Source organism: Sinocyclocheilus anshuiensis, unplaced genomic scaffold, assembly GCF_001515605.1.
Source record: "Sinocyclocheilus anshuiensis isolate Anshui unplaced genomic scaffold, SAMN03320099.WGS_v1.1 scaffold627, whole genome shotgun sequence".
In the NCBI taxonomy this organism is placed as follows: Eukaryota; Metazoa; Chordata; class Actinopteri; order Cypriniformes; family Cyprinidae; genus Sinocyclocheilus; species Sinocyclocheilus anshuiensis.
The window spans coordinates 301,332-309,161 of record NW_015549703.1 but is presented as its reverse complement, the minus strand read 5'-3'; the positions used below and the strand labels follow the sequence as shown (position 1 = coordinate 309,161).

Here is a 7,830-nt window from a genome sequence, read left to right as displayed (position 1 = left end):
CTGTTTCCTGATCCTGGGAGAGTAGACTACAATGCTGGCTGTTATGACTCGCAGACTGTAAGTACGTTTTTATATTTAAAGAATTTGCCACTGATGATTGAAACGCGAGTTTTGAGGAGTGTAGAGTAGCGCTTGTTTTGTCGTTTCTCCGATCACAAATGCAGACAAATGGTTTTATGTTTACGCGGCGCGATACGCAACGCGTAAAAAGACAATATAAGTCATTATAATCCGTAATTATGTCCCCACTGGATGCAACAAATGCCTCGTTTATAATGGGTTTTAATGTTTTTGTCTCGTCGCTCCGGCCGGACACGGCATCACAGTATGGTAAGAGGCATAACATTTCTGTCACATGCTTGAGGTATTCGGCCAATCACAACGCACTGGATAGCTGGCCAATCAGAGCACACCTCGCTTTTCAGACCGATGAGCTTTGTAAAAATCGACGCGTTTCAGAAAGGCGGGGCATAGAGGAGAAACAATAATGTACAGTATGTGGAAAATAATGTTTTTTGAACCTTAAACCGCATAAACACATTGCATAACACCAAATACACAAAATAATGTTCTTTTTAGCAACGTCATATGACCCCTTTAAGCACCAAATCAGCATATTAGGATAATTTCTTAAGGGTCATGTGACATGTGACAGTGAAGACTGGATAGGTAATGGCTACTGAAAATTTTTATTTTAAAATAGTTTGTTTTTACTATATTTTTGATCAAATGCAGTCTTGGTGAGCATAAGGTCTTAAAATATATTTTAAAGTAATATAAATGATTAAAATATGACAGTATAATGGATATAGTTATTTATATATACAGTAACAGTAATCCATACTTACATTTTATAGAACTGTCAAATTGAGTCTGATTCTACAGTTTTCAGTTTTTTAAACAGGTAATTAACAAAGTTTAGAGCCAACCGAAAAACATTTATACGCTCTTCTTATATGTGTCTAAATACACTCATTTTTCATTTTCTGTCTTCTAAATGACATCTGGCACACGAGTACTGTTTTGAATAATTGTTCTGTATAACAATTATTATGTGTAATTGCAGTAGATGAGAGCTGAACTTGTTTTATCTTGCCTACAAGCACTGATTTAGTGAGCATTTTATGGCATGCAGACACCTTATTATTTTCATATGTAAGTGTATGACTGCTGACACTAGGGCTTTGCGATTATCGCTTTAAAAAAACTCAATATTTTTCAGCCTTTTGACCAATGAGCTACTGTTGCAAAGTACATTTAAAATGTTATACAGAAAAGGGAAAAATACTTTAAAATGTAGTTGAGATCAACTGAATAAACCAATAGTTTGAAATTGACTTTTTCAGCTGAGCCAATTTAGCAGATTTTCAATAAAATATCTTTGTCCTAATGAACTCATAATTTGGAAATGTAATGGCTAAATAAAACTGCATTAAAATGATTGAAATATTCATTGGTTAATTTTATTTATCCAACAAAATAATGTTGAATGAATCATACATATATCACACAACCCTACCTAACAGTTTCTTTGACATTTTTTCCAGTAGGAGATATATAAAATATGATTGCATAGATAGTCATCTCGGCAGTAGATCTTGACAACTGGTCAGAAACGAGGGGCTGCCAATAGGAAAATGGTTTCGATGCCTACCAGGTGTAGATTTGTCAGGCACAAAGCGTTGTTTGGGCCTTGTGTGAGAAGTAAGATCCCCTTACCTGGCACTTTATCCTCCCACCAGCTTAAGAAGTGTTTACATGTCCCAAGTAACAGTCTGCTGAACGCAGGGCTGCAGGAAACCAGATACAACATCCCACGAAATCCATACCAGTGCCTTTATTCTCATGAATGAAAGTGGGATTTGAATGACCACCACTGTACACCACACAAGACTATTAGGGCAAAGGCCAGTGAACTGATACCTTCAGTCGCTCGGAGCAATTCAGCGTCTATTGCTGCTCCATATGTTCTTGATATGGGTTTTCTTTTCTTTTAGTAGATTCTGTGTTTTTAAAATAGGGTTTCAATGCTGTTCACTCCTTGAGGTAGCTTTTAAAAGATGACGTTTGGAATTCCCTCCTTTCATTCATTCTCTCACCAACTGCAGTGTCCACGAACAGTTCTCTTGTTTCACCCCACATAAATCTTTCTCCCCAATGGTGTGAAAGACGTCTGTCCTCTGGGCAGGGGAGATTACCATCGAGAGCAGTGGGCTTGAGAACAAAACACAGATTTGCGGAGGTCCTTTACCCAATTCTGTCTCTCCTGAGAGTTCTGGGAACGGGGGCTGAGGTCAGATATGGGAGACAGTATCATTCATGCTCTTTAGTTGTCAGGGGAAGAATGCAATGAGACTTAACACTCTAAAGGCCCTCTCGAGGCAGGTGCAAAAACCCTGTTTTCTATAGCAACACCTTTTTCTATAAGAGGTCACATGAAATGGCATTAAAGGATCCTCTCAGTTCTCACTGCTAGTGCCGGCTCTCTTCTTTGATTTGACAGCTAGAGGCGTGTTAAGGCATGCTGGGATAGAGCAAATATTGTGCCGTGACCATTTCCTCCCGTCCTCTGATTTCAGGAGTGGTGAGTCAGGGGTGTGTGGGTTTTACTTGGATGTATGTTTAGTTTGAAAGGAAGTTGCTTTATTTGAAGACTTGAGGGAATTAAAAGGATAGTTCAACAAAAATGTAAATTCTCATGTCGTTCCAGACCTTTATGACATTTTTTTTTCTTCCGTGGAACCCATCAGGATAAAATTCTAAAGATAACGCGCTGGTCTTTTCTTTGCATGCATGGGAACAGAAGCATCATAATCCATCACCATTTTCACCTCCGATGAAGACCAACTGATTCATTGACTAACTTGACTCAAAGAAATCTTTTGTTCACCACTCTCACTTTAATAAATTACTGTGTAATATTATATTGAAATTATATTGAAATAAATGTTTTCTATTTTACTATATTTTAACATTTAATACCTGTTATGGTAAAGCTAAATTTTCAGCAGCCATTACTCCAGTCTTTAGTGTCACATGATCTTTCTGTTAGATCATGCCTCCACACCAGAAATATCAGATCCAGATCCTGTCAGAAAACATCAGTTTTGTCTGGTAACAGAACAACTAGTCAGAACAACAAGCAGAGTTATACCAAACTGCTTCACAACAACATCCCATAAACCTTGAAATCCCATCTCTTATTCGTGAAGACAAACCCTTGAAACACACAGTCAGAAGACTAAACAACAATGGAAAAATAATTTAAAAAACAACAATATAATATAAATGACTAAACAATGAATAAATCAATGAAATGAGTATGTAAATGGCTTAAATGATTATATACATTTAAATGATTATATACATTTATGATACATTTTTTACATAGATATTTTGTAACATCATAAATTACTTTTGATCAGTTTAATGCATCCTTGCTGAATAAAATTGTTTATTTTCTTTGCCAAAAAATCGTAAATACCACAAAACTTTAAACAGTAGTGTGTATATATTGTATGACCTCACAAGACTTTTATATTGTTATTTTATTAAGCTTCAGTCCCCATTATAAATGCAAAGAGAAGAGTATGGAAAATGGTCTTCACTTGACAATAACCGTGGAACACACAACACTATTTATACACTCATACACTTATTTATCTAACACATACTTAGTCTACACCTCAAATTTGCACATAATATACCTGTACATACAAAACTGTCTATTGTAAAATACCTGCACATACAATTGTCAATTTATATATTGTTATTCCTTATTTACTTGTTTCTACATTTTTTTAAATTCTTCTTTTATTATCTGTGTTTTTGTTCTGTCGCTGTCATTCTGTTGTACTTGCAGAAGCTTCTGTCATGAAAACAAATTCCTCATATGTGAAAACATACCTGGCAATAAAGCTCATTCTGATTCTGATTCATTCTGATTCTGATTCTGATGTTTCCTTTTGTTTTCTGCAGAACAAAAAAAAAGTCAAATGGGTTTGTAAATGTCAATTTTACTTTTTGGTTGAACTAACCCTTTAAGTATTGGCATTGGCAAGTATTGGCATCTAATTTGCTAAATACAAACAGACTGCAGGGGCTGGAAGTTCTAAGTTTTTACGTTGGAGTTTTTTTTTGTTAATTGCTTGGGCTTGTATCAGCACAAAAGCCAAAGCATCACTTTGCTCAGCATGCTCAGAGACTGCAACTGTCCTTTCCCTGAGCTGGACAGTGAAGGAAGTCCTCTATTCTTCTCTGTAATGTAGGCCAGATGGCACAGTGCCATGCTTTGAGACATTCACAAAAAGGGAAGGGGAATTAAGCGAATTGTGGGGTAGTTAGACCGTTTAGAGAGCAATGAAAGATTTGCCAGTCCATTCCTTTACAAAGTTATAGAGTTATCCACACAACAAGCGAGGGAGGGCCATCATTCTGGACGAGTCAACAGTTGACTCTCTTGTTACAGGGTTTTTGGCTGAAATTTCCCAAGCTGCTTTGCTCTGCTGTACAGTAACTTGGTGGAGTTCATTGAAATGCTGATTGGATTTGCTGATTTATTTGTACGGACTGTAGTGAAGAACTGCTTTGAGTTACCTATGAGCTCCAAAGTTAGGATTGAGAACTGAATCATTTTCAGGATGTTCGGTTCGTTTAATGTTTCTTAAACATCTGCATTCATCCACTGATGTGGACAGGACAAAGTTGTAAACTATTTTTACAGCGTTTCCTGATTCTAGTGTTCCATGTCAAATGTTATTGTTTTAGATGAGATATGAGTTTGCTGTCTGAATTGAATGTGAAAGATAAACAAACAGACACATCTTGCTTTTGGATTATTTTTGCAGATTGCATGCACTAAGAAATATAAAGTGTAGCTCAATTTGTGACTTAATGACTTCTGAGAATTCTTATAGTTATTAAATTGGCATCTCATTTACTCTCTGAACTAAAAGTTGTATGTTTTTCATATGCAACTTGAAATATCCAAACATGATGGTACTGTGTTGTTTAATGTTTGTGAGTTATTGATTGTTCATATTACAATGTGAATGTAAAGATCCATAATATTCAGAACAGTGTTTTCTTGCAAAAAAGGAACATACAGTTGAGGTCAAAAGTTTACATCCCCCTTTCAGAATCTGCAAAATGTGAATTATTTTACCAAAATAAGAGGGATCATACAAAATGCATGTTATTGTTTATTTAGTACTGACCTGAATAAGATATTTCATATAAAAAATGTTTACATATAGTCCACAAGAGAAAATAATAGTTGAATTTATAAAAATGACCCCCCCCCAAAAAAACATGCATTAATAACTTTTGAACAGAATGGAGATGTGTAAATTTTTCTTATTTTGCCTAAATATCATATTTTTCATTTAATACTGCCCTTCAGAGGCTACAAAAGATAGTTACATGTTTCCCAGAAGACAAAATAAATTAGAACTTCAAATTCAAAAAGTTTTCAAAATTTCAAATTCAAAAGGCTCTTAATGCGTGATTTTTCCTTCTGGTGCATCAGTGAGCGTTTGAACCTTCTGTAATAGTTGCATATGAGTCCCTCAGTTGTCCTCAGTGTGAAAAGATGGATCTCAAAATCATACAGTCATTGTTGGAAAGGGTTCAAATACACAAAATGCTGCAAAACCAAAGAATTTGTGGGACCTGACGGATTTTTCTGAAGAACAGCAGGCAGTTTAACTGTTCAGAACAAACAAGGGACTCATGAACAACTAGGCTATCACTAAACAAAAAAACACAGCTGTGGATCATTCAGGTAAGAACACAGTAATGAGAATCACAGTATTAAACTTTTGAACGGGGTAATTTTTATGAATTCAACTTATTTTCTCTTGTGGACTATATGTAAACATCTTTTATGTGAAATATCTTATTCAGGTCAGTACTAAATAAACAATTACATGGATTTTGTATGATCCCTCTTACTGTGGTAAAAGAATTAACATTTTGCAGATTCATGACCAATGCAAAATGTAAATATGCATTAAATCGATCAAAAGTGACAGTAAAGACCTATATAATGTTGTATTACATTTATAATTTTAGCATATTAGAATAATTTCTGAAGGATCATGTGGCACTTAAGACTGAAGTAATTGCTGCAGAAAATCTAGCCTTTCATCACAGAAATAAATGTTAAAATGTATGTAAATAGACTATTTCCCAATATTAAAGTGTTTTTGATCAAATAAATGTAGCCTTGCATGATCTGTTTTACTAATTCCAGAGACACAGTGAACAGGAATACTTGTGTATCTCCACTGGAATGCTCCAGGTCAGTCTGAGTTTAGGCCTGTAAGAATAGAGACTAGTTGGGTCAGGTCCACATTGGTACCTGGTGCTGACTGATGTCATGATTTTATCTTGCTTAGGACTTTAGAATGTAGAGTCACTGCCTATGAGTCTCATGTCTCCTATTGTTGGGGTAAATTTACTATGTCCACAAAACACATTGAGTTAATGCGTACTCTCCTGAGGCAAGTGTCACCACAGTTCTCAGAGAGATTTTTTCCTCAGATTATCATTCCTTTGCCCTTTTTTATCTTGAGTCGAGTGGCTGGAAATCGTCTCACGGAATACAATGCGACCGGCGGTCTCTTTTCAGTCTGCCTGCCGCTAATTGCGGGACAGGCACGGCTCGACTGATGAAGGGTCCCTTTGTCATGCTCAGTGGTCCTGTTGAATCTAAAGGTTCTGATGTTGCTTGAGGCAAGACGTCACCCCTTAGATAATTTCTTACTTCATTACACAGGATTACCATGTCAATTTAAGAAGGGTAGGTTATGGTTACATATGAGCATATAGAGATACGTTGACTTCGTAGGTCTGTTTTATCAGCAAAACTTAGACTTCTCTTAGTCATTCTTACAAACAAGCAAAAAAGTTGGTCACAGTTGGTCTGCTAATCCTTAAGTATTGGCTTTTTTTTAGCAGTCAGTCACCAAACAACAGGGATTCATTTTGAAGCCAGGACCGTTTCGTTCCCCATGCTGTGGAATTTCATGCTAGCTTTGAGTCATACTTTCAAAGAATATGTTTTGAAGTTGTACAGTTATACGGATATTCATATAATATCTGGGGTTTTCCATTAAGACACCATAAAGCATAGGTGGGATTATGTCAATGTGTGTTTTGACATAACTGGGAATTTGTTTTGTGTGTTTCTAGCGTGTTTCATTTGAGTAGCTCTGTGTGCCAAGCACCATTTCTTGTTTAGTTCACTCTTGTTTTGTATCAGTGAGTGAAACTGTTTTAAACCTAAGATGATAAGCAGAGTTAGTTGAGTCATTTTCATTCAAGCATGTGTATATACCAGGCCCACACAGTATTGTTTTAACAGATCCCTGTTCCAACAGTTCTGGAAAATGCTATCTACATCTCTGCCGGTGATTCATGAGCCTGGCAATGAACAGGCAGGAGAATCAGAATGCAATGCTTTGACCACAACAGAATGTTGATATTGCGATATGTACATTTGCGATATTTCGATAATTTCGATATATTGCACAGCCCTATTGGAGTGTTTTTATTTCACTATTATTCATGCAAGACACAGTATCAGAAGTAGACTAAGAGTGATGCCTTGCTTGGACATGTGAAGCTTGACATTAATACCGTGAAGCTCCTTTGAAACAATCTCTATTATATAAAGCACTATATAAATACTTAGATACTTACCTGGCAGGGGAGACACCATGATCAAGAAGGTGGTTCACCCAGGGCGAGGCTCGGCCATTGCACTCCGGCCGTGCTGACCCCTGCGAATTCCCCAAATGTGGGCCGACAGGCATGGGGGGGATTCCC

General features: G+C 36.5%; 1 protein-coding gene and 1 long non-coding RNA gene across 2 annotated transcripts in view; both read left to right on the top strand.

Moving 5' to 3' along the window:
- Positions 1–7,796, top strand: part of LOC107660583 (uncharacterized) — a 17,155-nt gene extending 9,359 nt beyond the window's left edge. Inside the window, exons 2-3 of the long non-coding RNA XR_001631019.1 lie at positions 6,799–6,806; positions 7,712–7,796. This is a non-coding gene — a long non-coding RNA (uncharacterized LOC107660583). The remainder of the gene's footprint in view (positions 1–6,798; positions 6,807–7,711) is intronic.
- The window catches only part of LOC107660582 (collagen alpha-1(XVIII) chain-like), a 96,669-nt gene that overhangs the window by 10,867 nt on the left and 77,972 nt on the right, over positions 1–7,830 (top strand). The window lies entirely within an intron of this gene.